The 15,628-nt window shown below is 42.3% G+C and overlaps 1 long non-coding RNA gene across 1 annotated transcript; it reads left to right on the top strand.

Moving 5' to 3' along the window:
* The first annotated feature begins 127 nt into the window (after positions 1–127).
* On the top strand, positions 128–3,274 carry LOC110740580. The gene is made up of 2 exons (XR_002515400.2): positions 128–661; positions 1,964–3,274. It is a non-coding gene; the product is annotated as an uncharacterized LOC110740580 (long non-coding RNA).
* The last annotated feature ends 12,354 nt before the right edge of the window (positions 3,275–15,628 follow it).

Genomic DNA, 15,628 nt, shown 5'->3' on the forward strand with positions numbered 1-15,628 from the left:
AGGTTCAAGCGATTCTCCTACCTCAGCCTCATGAGCAGCTGGGATTACAGTCATGCACCACCATCCCAGCTAATTTTTGTATTTGTAGTAGAGACACAGTTTCACTATGTTGGCCAGGCTGGTCTCGAACTCCTGACCTCAAGTGATCCACCTGCCTCAGCCTCCCAAAGTGTTGGAATTGCAGGTGTGAGCCATCGCACCTGACTAATAATAATTTTTTAAGTTACTCTGGATGCCAGCTTGAGCCTGATGCTTAACAGGATAGAATATCTGGAGGTCTTGAGAAGAGGGTGATTGTATATTCCATGTAAGAGGAATGTAAATAGTTTGTGTCCAGAAGGAAGACTGTAACAGACTAAGATGCACGAATTCCTTCTCACCTATTGAGAGAAATGGGATCTATTTCTTTTCCTTTTGAATCTGTGTAGGTTTTGTGATTTCACCAATGAATAGAATACCTCTGCCAGTTTCTGGGCCTAGGACTTAAGAAACTGGCAGCTTCTACTTCCTGTTTCTTAACGCATCCACTCTTGGAACCCAAATGACATTCTGTGAAGAAGACTAAGGGAACCCACGGAGAGGCCCACATGGAGAAAAACTCAATCCCCACTCACCCGCTATCCCAGGCTGTCAGCCAGCACCGCCTTGTCTTGCCAGCCATGTGAGTGAGCCATGTTGGAAGTGAATCCTCCAGGCCCAGTGAGCCATTTAAACTGACTAAAGACAGCAGCTCTGTCCATGTGTACAGAGAGCTGGAAGTGCCTGAAAATTTATGTTTTCCTGGGTAGTGCTTTGCTAATGACTAACTGGTGTGGATGTATAAAAGTCCAGCTCTGGCCGGGCGCGGTGGCTCAAGCCTGTAATCCCAGCACTTTGGGAGGCCGAGGCGGGTGGATCACAAGGTCAGGAGATCGAGACTATCCTGGCTAACATGGTGAAACCCCGTCTCTACTAAAAATACAAAAAACTAGCCGGGCGCGGTAGCGGGCGCCTGTAGTCCCAGCTACTTGGGAGGCTGAGGCGGGAGAATGGCGTGAACCCGGGGGGCGGAGCTTGCAGTGAGCCGAGATCGCGCCACTGCACTCCAGCCTGGGAGACACAGTGAGACTCCACCTCAAAAAAAAAAAAAAAAAAAAAAAAAAGTCCAGCTCTGTGATCTCAGACTTCTGGCCTCCAGAACTGTAAGAAAATAATTTTTTGTTGTTTAAGCCATCTAGTCTGTGGTATTTTGTTATGGCCACCCAAGCAGACTGATAACACTGAATGATGTATATAACTGAATAATAACCTATGGAGCAATAATAGCACACTTGGAGCATTTTCTCTATCAAGCAAGAAACAAAAACATGCTCTCACCTTATCAATATTCTACAAGTTAACCTCTAACTTCTCAGGGTTGTTAACTGTTCGGACTCTCATGTTTGTAAGGAGTGACTCAGAGAAAGTTACAATCCCCAAGAGACCCATATGCCTGTGAGACAGGCTTAATTCTCTGGCATGTTACTAAAATGTCAGCCATGTGCAGTGGCTCGTGCCTGTAATCCCAGCTCTTTGGGAGGCTGAGGCAGGAGGATCGCTTGAGGCCAGGAGTTTGAGACTAGCCTAGGCAAGACTCCTGTCTCCAAAATTACAAATAAAATTTTTTTAGAAAATGTTAAATACTGTGAAATGATCTGTTTCCAAGTGTTGGATATTTTTTCTGCACAGTAGTGAAATTATTGCTGGCTGTTGTCGTGTAAGAATGGCCACTGAGCTGCCTGGCATCCTGATGGGAAGGTGCAGGGCCAGAAGTTGAATCATACTGTGAGTGTGTCTTACGGGCCAGCTCTGAACCCATGAGGGTAGTGGAGAAGAAATAAGATTTGAAATGCATAATTCCAAAAGAGTCTGCAAAATTCTTCCAGTTGTCAGACATGCAAAGTTGTAATTTCATATCCATAATTCTTTATGCTTTTTCTTATAGAAGGTACTGACATTGTATAAGCTTCAGGCCCCACAAAACCTGGATCTTCCCTGCCAAGATCAGCATCTAGAGGAAAACTGCTTCCACAGTAGCACAACCATCTGATCATCCCTGCATCAGTCAGCATTCTCCAGAGAAACAGAGCCAACAGGGTATGTGTGTATATGTGAAAAAAGACTTATCTTAAGGAATTGGCTCATGCAATTATGGAGGTGCAAGTCCAAAATCTGTAGGGCAGGCAGATGGGCAGACTGGAGACCCAGAGAAGAGTTGCAGTTCAAGTCCAAAGTCAGTCGGTTGGAAGAATTCCCTCTTGCTGGGTGTTGGTGAGACTGGGGAAGTAGGAGTAGATGGAGAGGGGAGGTGTCAGGCTTTGCTCTACTAAGGAATTCAACTGATTGGATGAGGCCCAGTAACATTATGGAGGGAAATCTGCTTTGCTCAAAGTTTACTGATTTAAATATTAATCTCATCCACAAAAAAAAATGAATGACCTTCACAGAAACATTTAGAATATTTGACCAAATATCTAAGTCCCATGGCTCAGATAACATATAAAATTATCCATCACAATTCCATTCTCCCAATACAGGGACTTGGGCAGGTGGTAACCTCAGCCCTGGAGTCTACAGCAGTACTCTCACACTCATCACATGTAGTTCTATGGGTCCAGGGCTCACTTCTCAAGAGGGAATCTGATTGGCTAATTTTGACCAAGTCTCCTTTCCTAGTTCAATCACAAGTAAGGCTTAGAGAAAGGATTGGGCTTACAGGGGACTTAGGGCTGCCTCTCTGGACTTGGGAGAGCAGGACTTCTCAGAGATAAATGGTTAGAGAGTAATATAGTTTGGATATTTGTTCTCTCTAAATCTCATGCTGAAATTTGATGTTCAATGTTGAGGGCAAGTCTGGGACCTCCTTCCCTGCTTTTGCTCCCCCTCTTGCCATATGACACAACTGCGCCCTTCACCTTCTGCTGTGAATGGAAGCTTCCTGAGGCCTTCACCAGAAGCAGAGGCTGCTACCATGCTTCATGCACAGCCTGCAGAATCATGAGCCAAATAAACTTCTTCATAAATCACCCAGTTTCAGGTATTCGTTTATAGCAACACAAAGTGGACTAATACAGAGAGGAAATATGTCGAGCACATTGAAGGCCCCAAAATGCTGAGCTTTCTTTTTTTAACCTATATAGTACTTTTCTTGCATCTCAGTTTTCTTATCTATAGAATGAGGATTAGTAAGACCTACCAACTTTAGGGGGTCATTCTGGTGAAAGAATTGAAAAATTAAAATTTGTAAAGAAGTGTATAAATTAACATTGTTTTTTAAAACTAAAATGATCTTTAACACCAAATTGATGATCTGATCACGAAGATAGGGTAGATGAAATGAAGAGAAAAGATTTCTGACATTTGTATACTTAGAAGTGTATCCAGGCTGGGCATGGTGGCTCATACCTGTAATCCCAGCACTTTGGGAGGCCAATGCAGGAGGATCACTTGAGGCCAGGAGTTTGAAACCAGCCTGGGCAACGTAACAAGACCCCATCTCTACAAAAAATTTAAAAATTCGCCAGCGTGGTCATCCATGCCTATAGTCCCAGCTACATGGGAGGCTGAGTGGGAGAATCAGTTACTTAAGCTCAGGAGTTCAAGGCTGCAGTGAACTATGATCACACCACTGCACTCCAGCCTGGATAACTTGTGTCAGAAAAAAATAAAAATGAGAGAGAGGGAGGAAGACAGAGACAGAGAAAGAGAGAGAAAGAAAGAAGGGAGGGAAGAAGGAAGAAAGGAAGGGAGGGCGGGAGGGAAGGGAAAAGAAAAATGTATTCAGTCAGGGTTCTTAATTGCAAACAATGGAATTAACTCAGGCTGGTTTAAGTAGAAAAGTAAATTTTTTTTTTTTTTTTTTGAGACAGAGTTTCACTCTTGTTGTCCAAGCTGGAGTGGAATGGTGAGATCTTGGCTCACTGCAGCCTCTGCCTCCCAGGTTCAAGCAATTCTCCTCCCTCAGCCTCCCAAGTAGCTGGGATTATAGGCGCTCACCACCATGCCCAGGTAATTGTTGTATTTTTAGCAGAGATGGGGTTTAGCCATGTTGTCCAGGCTGTTCTCGAACTCCTGACCTCAGGTAATGCACCCGCCTCAGTCTCCCAAAGCACTGGGATTACAGACATGAGCCACCGTGCCCGGCTGAAAAATAATGTATTATTGAACTCTCACCCAATCTTTTAGACAACTAAAGAACCCTACTCATTATTTTATTTTTTAAATTGAGATAATGTTTTCCTTTGTTGCCCAGTCTGGTCTCAAACTCCTGAGATCAAGCAGTCTTCCTGCCTCAGCCTCCCAAGTAGCTGGGATTACAGATGCATACCACCATGACTGGCTTCTGAATCTAATTCTCAAATCCATGTATCTAATGGATTGAGCCTAGGTTATTTCCAGCTTCAAGAGTCTTGGGTTGTAAAAAGTTTTAGGTGGTGGGGATGGGGCTTCCATTTGGGTAAGATGAATATCATTATGTGGGAAACTACCAAAATGTAGGGAGAGTGTTCAAGTCTACAAACAACAAATTTCTACCTCAGAAAAGTACACGTTGAGCATCCCTAATTTGAAAACTCCAAAATCTGAAACTTCTGAGCACACGAGATGATGCCACAAGTGGAAAATTCCACACCTGACCTCATGTGATGGGTCGCAGCCAAAATGCAGTTAAAACTTTGTTTCAAGCACAACATTATTTAAAATACTGTATAAGAAGGTGGAGTAAGATAGTGGAACAGAAGCCTACACTGTTTGCCCCTTGCGCCTTGGCAGAAACACCAAATTTTAACAACTATCTATATGCGGAAAAGCACCATCACAAGAACCAAAACTCAGACGAGCTATCACAGTACCTGATTTTAACTTCCTATCACTGAAAAAGGCATTGAAGAGGGTCAGAGAGACAGTTCTGAATTGCCAACACCACCCCTCCCTCATCCCCTGGCACAGAGAGTCTATGCACTTGGGGGAGGGAGAGCACAGTGACTGGGGGACTTTACATTGAACTCAGTGCTGCCCTGTCATAGTGGAGAGGAGAGCAAAGCTGTGCTGGGATCAGGCAGTGCCTGTGCATGGAGGGAACATTTGGACCAGACCTAGCCAGCGGGGAATCACCCATCCCAGTGGTCAGAACTTGAGTTTCTTAGCAAGCCTGACCACTGCAAGTCAAAGTGCTCTGGGGTCGTAGTAAAGATGAAAGGCAGTCCAGGACACAAAGACTGTAATTCCTAGGCAATTCCTAATGCTGGGCTGGGCTCTGAGCCAGTGGACTAGGATGGTATGTGACCTAGCGAGACACCAGGCAGGGTGGCTAAGGGAGTGCTTTCACAACCCCAGGCAGTGCAGTTCACAGTGGCAAAAGTGACTCTTTCCTTCTGCTTAAGGAGAAGAGAGTGAAGAGTAAGGAGGACTTTGTCTTGCATACCAGCTCAGCTGCAATAGGATAGGGCTCTGAACAGAGTCACAAGGCCCCTGTTAAAGGCCCTCTCTCAAGGATGACATTTCTAGACATACCTTGGGCTGAAAGGGAACCCACTGCCTTGAAGGAAAGGGCCCAGTCCTGGCAGGATTCATCACCTGCTGACTAAAGAGCCCTTGGGCCCTGTATAACCAGAAATGATACCCAGGCGGGATATCATGGGCCTTGGGCTCTGAGATGTGCTGACTTCAGGTGAGACACACCACATTCCCAGCTGTGGTGGCTATGGCAACAGACTCCATCTAATTAAGAAAAGCAGAGGGAAAGGTAAATGGGACTTTGTCTTGCCTCTTAGATACAAGCTTGCCCACAGTTGGGTAGAGCAACAAACAGGCTCTTGCAGTTCCCAAGTCTAGACCTAGGCTCTTGGACAGCATTTCTGGACCTGCCTTGGGCCAGAGAGGAGCCCACTACCCTGAAGGGTGAATCCCAAGCCTTTCAGCATTCACTACAAGCTGACTGAAGAGCCCTTGGGCTTTAAGTGAAAATCAGGAGTGGCCTGACAGAACCCCCCTCTGGGCTGGTGGTGGCCACAGGGAGAGGCTCTTCTGCCTAAGTAAAGTGGAGAAGGGAACAGGAAGGACTTTGTATTATGGTTTCAGTGCCAGCTTAGCCACAGTAGACTAGAATATCAGATAAATGTATCAGGTTTTTGTCTCCAATCCCTGGCTCATCTCTGGACCTGCCTAGGGGAACTTGCTGCTCCGAAGGGAAGGACACAAATCTAGCTGACTTTGCCCCCTGCTGATTGTACAGCCCTAGGGCCTTGAGTGAACATAGGTAGTAGCCAGGTAGTGGTTACAGTGGGCCTTTGGCAAGACCCAGAGCTGTGCTGGCTTCAGGTCTGACCCAGTGCAGTCCCAGTGGTGGTGACCACAGGGGTGCCTGCATCACTACACCACCAGTTTCAGGTGGCTCAGCACAGGGAGAAAGTAAGGGAAGAGAACAAGAGTCTCTGCTTGGTAATACAGAAAATTCTTCCAGATCTTATCGAAGACCACCAAGGCAGTACCTCTATAAGTCTGCAAGAAGTACAGCTTTATTGGGCTTGGGGCCCAAGTCCCTTCAAATACCCGGAAAGCCTTCTCGAGAAGGATGGGTACAAACAAGCCCAGACTGCAAATATTATAATAGATACCTAACTCCTTAATGCCCAGACACTGACAAACATCTACAAGCATCAAGATCATTCAGGAAAACATGATTTCACCAAACAAACTAAATAAGGCACTAGGGACCAATTCTAGAGAGAAAAGGATATGTTAACCTTCAGACAGAAAATTCAAAATAGCTGTTCTGAGGAAACTCGAAGAAATTCAAGATAACACCAAGAAGGAATTATGAATTCTATCAAATAAATGTAACAAAGAGATTAAGATAATTTTTAAGAATCAAGCAGAAATTCTAGAGTTGAAAAGTGCAATTGACATACTGAAGAATGCATCAGTGTCTTAATAGCAGAACTGATCAACTAGAAAAAAAAAATAGTGAGCTTGAAGACAGGATATTTGAAAATACACAGAGAAGATGAAATAAAAACCAATGAAGCATGCCTACAAGATCTAGAAAATAGCCTCAAAAGGGGAAATCTAAGGGTTAATGGCCTTGAAGAAGAGGTAGAGAAAAAGACAGGGGTAGAAAGTTTATTCTAAGCAATAGTATCAGAGAGCATCCCAAACCTAGAGAAAGTTATCAACATTTAAGTACAAGATTATAGAATACCAAGCAGATTTAACCCAAAGAAGATTACCTCAAGGCATTTAATAATCAAATCCCAAACATTAAGGATAAAGAAAGGATTCTAAAAGCAGCAAGAGAAAAAAACCAACATGCAATGGAGCTCCAATACATCTGGCAGCAAGCAGACTTTTCAGTGGGAACCTCACAGGCCAAAAGAGAGTGGCATGACACATTTAGAATGCTGAAGGAAAAAATCTTCTACCCTATAATACTACATTCAGCAAAAATATTCTTCAAGCATGAAAAAACGACCTTCCCAGACAAACAAAAGCTGAGAGATTCCATCAATACCAGACCTGTCCTATGAGAAATGCTAAGGTGAATTCTTCAGTCTGAAAGAAAAGGATGTTCATGAGCATGAGGAAACCACCAGAAGGTACAAAACTCACTGGCAATAGTAAGAACACAGAATAGTATAACACTAATTGTGGTGTGTAAACTTCTCTTGACTTAAGTAGAAAGACTAAATAATGAACCAATAAAAAATAATAACTACAACAACTTTTCAAGACATAGACAATACAATAAGACATAAAAAGAAACAACCAAAGCTAAAAAGCAGGCGGATGAAGTTAAAGTGTAGAGTTTTTGTTAGTTTTGGGTGTGTGTTTGTTATGCAATCAGTGTTAAGTTGTCATCAGTTTAAAATAATGAGTTATAAGATAGTATTTGCAAGCCTCATGGTAACCTCAAATCAAAAATCATACAACAAATACACAAAAAATTAAATCATACCAGCAGAGAAAATCACCTTCACTAAAAGACAGGAGTAAAGGGGGAAAAAAAGATAAGGCTGCAAAACAACCAGGAAACAAATAACCAAATGGCAGGAGTCCATCCTCACCAATAATATTATTAAATGTGACTGAACTAAACTCTCCAAAAAAGGTTGAGTGGATGAAAAAACGAGACTCAGTGATCTGCTGCCTACAAGAAAGACACTTCATCTGTAAAGATACACACAGACTGAAAAATAAAAGGATCGAAAAGGATATTCCATGCCAATGGAAACCAAAACACAGCAGGAGTTACTGTACTTATATCAGACAAAATAGATTTCAAGATAAAATCTGTAAGGCGAGACAAAGAAGGTTATCATGTAATGATAAAAGGGTCAATTCAGCAAGAGGATATAACCATTGTAAGCATACATGCACCCAACACTGGAGCACCCAGATATATAAAGCAAATATTATTAGAACTAAAGAGAGAGAGAGACCTCAATAGGATAATAGGTGGAGACTCTAACACCCTACTTCAGCATCGGACAAGTCTCCCTTACAGAAATTCAATAAAGAAACATTGGACTTAATCTGCACTAGAGAAAAAATAGACCTAATAGATAGTAACAGAACATTTCATCTACTAGCTGCAGAATAGATAGTAACAGAACATTTCATCTACTAGCTGCAGAATACACACTCTTCTCTTTAGCATATGGACCATTCTCAAGGATAGACCATATGTTAGGTCACAAAACAAGTATTAAAACATTCAAAAAAAATGAAATAATTTCAAGCATTTTCTCTGACCACAAAGGAATAAAACTAGAAATCAATAACAAGAGGAATTTTGGAAACAGTACAAACACATAGACATTTAAACAATATGCTCCTGAATGATTAGTGGGTCAATGAAGAAATTAAGAAAGAAATTGAAAAATTTCTTGAAACAAATAATAGAAACACAATGGGCCAAGTGTGGTGGTTCATGCCTATAATCCCAGCACTTTGGGAGGCCAAGGAGGGTGGATCACAAGGTCAGGTGATCAAGACTATCCTGGCTAACACAGTGAAACCCCATCTCTACTAAAAATACAAAAAAAAATTAGCCGGGCTTGGTGGCGGGTGCCTGTAGTCCCAGCTACTACTCGGGAGGCTGAGAATGGCATGAACCTGGGAGGCGGAGCTTGCAGTGAGCCGAGATCGCTCCACTGCACTCCAGCCTGGTCAACAGAGCAAGACTCCATCTCAAAAAATAAAATAAAATAAAAAATGGAAACACAACATACCTAAACCTATGGGATACAGTGAAAGCAGTATTAACAGAAATTTATAGCTATAAAAGCCTATATCCAAAAAAAAGGAAAAACTTCAAATAATAACCTAACGGTACATGCATCTAAAAGAACTAGGAAAGCAAGAGCAAACCAAACTCAAAATTCTTAGAAGGAAAGAAATAGCAAAGATCAGAGCAGAAATAAGTGAATCTGAAATGAAGAAAACAATACAAAAGATAAACTAAACCAAAAATTGGTTTTTTTTTTTTTTAAAGATAAACAAAATTGGCAAACCTTTAGCCAGACTAACAAAGAAAAAAAGGGAGAAGGCCCAAATAAATAAAATCAGTGACAAAAAAGGAGACATTACCGCTGATAACACAGAAATTCAAAGGATCATTAGTGTCTACAATTAGCAACTATATGCCAATAAATTAGAGAACCTAGAGGAATGGGTAAATTCCTAGACACATACAACTCACCAAGATTGAAACATGAAGAAATCCAAATCCTGAATAGACCAATAACAAGTAATGAGATCGAAGATGTAATAAAAAGTTCCCCAATAAAGAAAAGCCCAGGACCTGCTGGCTTCACTGCTGAATTCCACCAAATATTTAAAGAGTTAATACCATGTACATTTTAAAATAACTAAGAGTATAAACAGATGGCTGGGCATGGTGGCTCGTGCCTGTAATCCTAGCACTTTGAGAGGCCAAGGTGGGCCGATCACTTGAGGTCAGGAGTTCAAGATCAGCCTAGCCAATATGGCAAAACCCCATCTGTACTTAAAATACAAAAATTAGCCAGGTGTGGTGGCACACACCTGTAATTCTCGCTACTTGGGAGGCTGAGGCACAAGAATCACTTGAGCCCAGGAGGCAGAGGTTGCAATGAGCTGAGATCATGCCACTGCACTCCAGCCTGGGTGACGGAGTGAGACTCTGTCTAAATAAATAAATAAATAGGGGGGCGGAGCAAGATGGCCGAATAGGAACAGCTCCAGTCTCCAACTCCCAGCGCGAGCGACACAGAAGACCGGTGATTTCTGCATTTTCAACTGAGGTACTGGGTTCATCTCACTGGGGAGTGCCGGACGATCGGTGCTGGTGAGCTGCTGCAGCCCGACCAGCGAGAGCTGAAGCAGGGCCAGGCATTGTCTCACCTGGGAAGCACAAGGGAGAAGGGAATCCCTTTTCCTAGCCAGGGGAACTGAGACACACAACACCTGGAAAATCGGGTAACTCCCACCCCAATACTGTGCTTTAAGCAAACAGGCACACCAGGAGATCATATCCCACACCTGGCCGGGAGGGTCCCACACCCACGGAGCCTCCCTCATTGCTAGCACGGCAGTCTGTGATCTACTGGCAAGGCAGCAGCGAGGCTGGGGGAGGGGCGCCCGCCATTGCTGAGGCTTAAGTAGGTAAACAAAGCTACTGGGAAGCTCGAACTGGGTGGAGCTCACAGCAGCTCAAGGAAACCTGCCTGTCTCTGTAGACTCCACCTCGGGGGACGGGGCACAGTAAACAATAACAAACGTAGCAGAAACCTCTGCAGATGCAAACGACTCTGTCTGACAGCTTTGAAGAGAGCAGTGGATCTCCCAACACGGAGGTTGAGATCTGAGAAGGGACAGACTCCCTGCTCAAGTGGGTCCCTGACCCCTGAGTAGCCTAACTGGGAGACATCCCCCACTAGGGGCAGTCTGACACCTCACACCTCACAGGGTGGAGTACACCCCTGAGAGGAAGCTTCCAAAGCAAGAATCAGACAGGTACACTCGCTGTTCAGAAATATTCTATCTTCTGCAGCCTCTGCTGCTGATACCCAGGCAAACAGGGTCTGGAGTGGACCTCAAGCAATCTCCAGCAGACCTACAGCTGAGGGTCCTGACTGTTAGAAGGAAAACTATCAAACAGGAAGGACACCTACACCAAAACCCGATCAGTACATCACCATCATCAAAGACCAGAGGCAGATAAAACCACAAAGATGGGGAAAAAGCAGGGCAGAAAAGCTGGAAATTCAAAAAATAAGAGTGCATCTCCCCCGGCAAAGGAGCGCAGCTCATCGCCAGCAACGGATCAAAGCTAGACGGAGAATGACTTTGACGAGATGAAAGAAGAAGGCTTCAGTCCATCAAATTTCTCAGAGCTAAAGGAGGAATTACGTACCCAGCACGAAGAAACTAAAAATCTTGGAAAAAAAGTGGAAGAATTGATGGCTAGAGTAATTAATGCAGAGAAGGTCATAAACGAAATGAAAGAGATGAAAACCATGACACGAGAAATACGTGACAAATGCACAAGCTTCAGTAACCGACTCGATCAACTGGAAGAAAGAGTATCAGCGATTGAGGATCAAATGAATGAAATGAAGCGAGAAGAGAAACCAAAAGAAAAAAGAAGAAAAAGAAATGAACAAAGCCTGCAAGAAGTATGGGATTATGTAAAAAGACCAAATCTACGTCTGATTGGGGTGCCTGAAAGTGAGGGGGAAAATGGAACCAAGTTGGAAAACACTCTTCAGGATATCATCCAAGAGAACTTCCCCAACCTAGTAGGGCAGGCCAACATTCAAATCCAGGAAATACAGAGAACGCCACAAAGATACTCCTCGAGAAGAGCAACTCCAAGACACATAATTGCCAGATTCACCAAAGTTGAAATGAAGGAAAAAATCTTAAGGGCAGCCAGAGAGAAAGGTCGGGTTACCCACAAAGGGAAGCCCATCAGACTAACAGCAGATCTCTCGGCAGAAACTCTACAAGCCAAAAGAGAGTGGGGGCCAATATTCAACATTCTTAAAGAAAAGAATTTTCAACCCAGAATTTCATATCCAGCCAAACTAAGTTTCATAAGTGAAGGAGAAATAAAATCCTTTACAGATAAGCAAATGCTTAGAGATTTTGTCACCACTAGGCCTGCCTTACAAGAGATCCTGAAGGAAGCACTAAACATGGAAAGGAACAACCGGTACCAGCCATTGCAAAAACATGCCAAAATGTAAAGACCATCGAGGCTAGGAAGAAACTGCATCAACTAACGAGCAAAATAACCAGTTAATATCATAATGGCAGGATCAGCTTCACACATAACAATCTTAACCTTAAATGTAAATGGACTAAATGCTCCAATGAAAAGACACAGACTGGCAAACTGGATAAAGAGTCAAGACCCATCAGTCTGCTGTATTCAGGAGACCCATCTCACACACAGAGACATACATAGGCTCAAAATAAAGGGATGGAGGAAGATTTACCAAGCAAATGGAGAACAAAAAAAAGCGGGGGTTGCAATACTAGTCTCTGATAAAACAGACTTTAAACCATCAAAGATCAAAAGAGACAAAGAAGGCCATTACATAATGGTAAAGGGATCAATTCAACAGGAAGAGCTAACTATCCTAAATATATATGCACCCAATACAGGAGCACCCAGATTCATAAAGCAAGTCCTTAGAGACTTACAAAGAGACTTAGACTCCCATACAATAATAATGGGAGACTTCAACACTCCACTGTCAACATTAGACAGATCAACGAGACAGAAAGTTAACAAGGATATCCAGGAATTGAACTCATCTCTGCAGCAAGCAGACCTAATAGACATCTATAGAACTCTCCACCCCAAATCAAAAGAATATACATTCTTCTCAGCACCACATCGTACTTACTCCAAAATTGACCACGTAATTGGAAGTAAAGCACTCCTCAGCAAATGTACAAGAACAGAAATTATAACAAACTGTCTCTCAGACCACAGTGCAATCAAACTAGAACTCAGGACTAAGAAACTCAATCAAAACCACTCAACTACATGGAAACTGAACAACCTGCTCCTGAATGACTACTGGGTACATCACGAAATGAAGGCAGAAATAAAGATGTTCTTTGAAACCAATGAGAACAAAGATACAACATACCAGAATCTCTGGGACACATTTAAAGCAGTGTGTAGAGGGAAATTTATAGCACTAAATGCCCACAAGAGAAAGCAGGAAAGATCTAAAATTGACACTCTAACATCGCAATTAAAAGAACTAGAGAAGCAAGAGCAAGCACATTCGAAAGCTAGCAGAAGGCAAGAAATAACTAAGATCAGAGCAGAACTGAAGGAGATAGAGACACAAAAAACCCTCCAAAAAATCAATGAATCCAGGAGTTGGTTTTTTGAAAAGATCAACAAAATTGACAGACCACTAGCAAGACTAATAAAGAAGAAAAGAGAGAAGAATCAAATCGACGCAATTAAAAATGATAAAGGGGATATCACCACCGACCCCACAGAAATACAAACTACCATCAGAGAATACTATAAACACCTCTACGCAAATAAACTGGAAAATCTAGAAGAAATGGATAATTTCCTGGACACTTACACTCTTCCAAGACTAAACCAGGAAGAAGTTGAATCCCTGAATAGACCAATAGCAGGCTCTGAAATTGAGGCAATAATTAATAGCCTACCAACGAAAAAAAGTCCAGGACCAGATGGATTCACAGCTGAATTCTACCAGAGGTACAAGGAGGAGTTGGTACCATTCCTTCTGAAACTATTCCAATCAATAGAAAAAGAGGGAATCCTCCCTAACTCATTTTATGAGGCCAACATCATCCTGATACCAAAGCCTGGCAGAGATACAACAAAAAAAGAGAATTTTAGACCAATATCCCTGATGAACATTGATGCAAAAATCCTCAATAAAATACTGGCAAACCGGATTCAGCAACACATCAAAAAGCTTATCCACCATGATCAAGTGGGCTTCATCCCTGGGATGCAAGGCTGGTTCAACATTCGCAAATCAATAAACATAATCCAGCATATAAACAGAACCAAAGACAAGAACCACATGGTTATCTCAATAGATGCAGAAAAGGCTTTTGACAAAATTCAACAGCCCTTCATGCTAAAAACGCTCAATAAATTCGGTATTGATGGAACGTACCTCAAAATAATAAGAGCTATTTATGACAGACCCACAGCCAATATCATACTGAATGGGCAAAAACTGGAAAAATTCCCTTTGAAAACTGGCACAAGACAGGGATGCCCTCTCTCACCACTCCTATTCAACATAGTGTTGGAAGTTCTGGCTAGGGCAATTAGGCAAGAGAAAGAAATCAGGGGTATTCAGTTAGGAAAAGAAGAAGTCAAATTGTCCCTGTTTGCAGATGACATGATTGTATATTTAGAAAACCCCATTGTCTCAGCCCAAAATCTCCTTAAGCTGATAAGCAACTTCAGCAAAGTCTCAGGATACAAAATTAATGTGCAAAAATCACAAGCATTCTTATACACCAGTAACAGACAAACAGAGAGCCAAATCATGAATGAACTTCCATTCACAATTGCTTCAAAGAGAATCAAATACCTAGGAATCCAACTTACAAGGGATGTAAAGGACCTCTTCAAGGAGAACTACAAACCACTGCTCAGTGAAATAAAAGAGGACACAAACAAATGGAAGAACATACCATGCTCATGGATAGGAAGAATCAATATCGTGAAAATGGCCATACTGCCCAAGGTAATTTATAGATTCAATGCCATCCCCATCAAGCTACCAATGAGTTTCTTCACAGAATTGGAAAAAACTGCTTTAAAGTTCATATGGAACCAAAAAAGAGCCCGCATCTCCAAGACAATCCTAAGTCAAAAGAACAAAGCTGGAGGCATCACGCTACCTGACTTCAAACTATACTACAAGGCTACAGTAACCAAAACAGCATGGTACTGGTACCAAAACAGAGATATAGACCAATGGAACAGAACAGAGTCCTCAGAAATAATACCACACATCTACAGCCATCTGATCTTTGACAAACCTGAGAAAAACAAGAAATGGGGAAAGGATTCCCTATTTAATAAATGGTGCTGGGAAAATTGGCTAGCCATCAGTAGAAAGCTGAAACTGGATCCTTTCCTTACTCCTTATACGAAAATTAATTCAAGATGGATTAGAGACTTAAATGTTAGACCTAATACCATAAAAATCCTAGAGGAAAACCTAGGTAGTACCATTCAGGACATAGGCATGGGCAAAGACTTCATGTCTAAAACACCAAAAGCAACGGCAGCAAAAGCCAAAATTGACAAATGGGATCTCATTAAACTAAAGAGCTTCTGCACAGCAAAAGAAACTACCATCAGAGTGAACAGGCAACCTACAGAATGGGAGAAAATTTTTGCAATCTACTCATCTGACAAAGGGCTAATATCCAGAACCTACAAAGAACTCCAACAAATTTACAAGAAAAAAACAAACAACCCCATCAAAAAGTGGGCAAAGGATATGAATAGACATTTCTCAAAAGAAGACATTCATACAGCCAACAAACACATGAAAAAATGCTCATCATCACTGGCCATCAGAGAAATGCAAATCAA

Source organism: Papio anubis, chromosome 1 (assembly GCF_008728515.1).
Source record: "Papio anubis isolate 15944 chromosome 1, Panubis1.0, whole genome shotgun sequence".
NCBI classification, from domain to species: domain Eukaryota; kingdom Metazoa; phylum Chordata; class Mammalia; order Primates; family Cercopithecidae; genus Papio; species Papio anubis.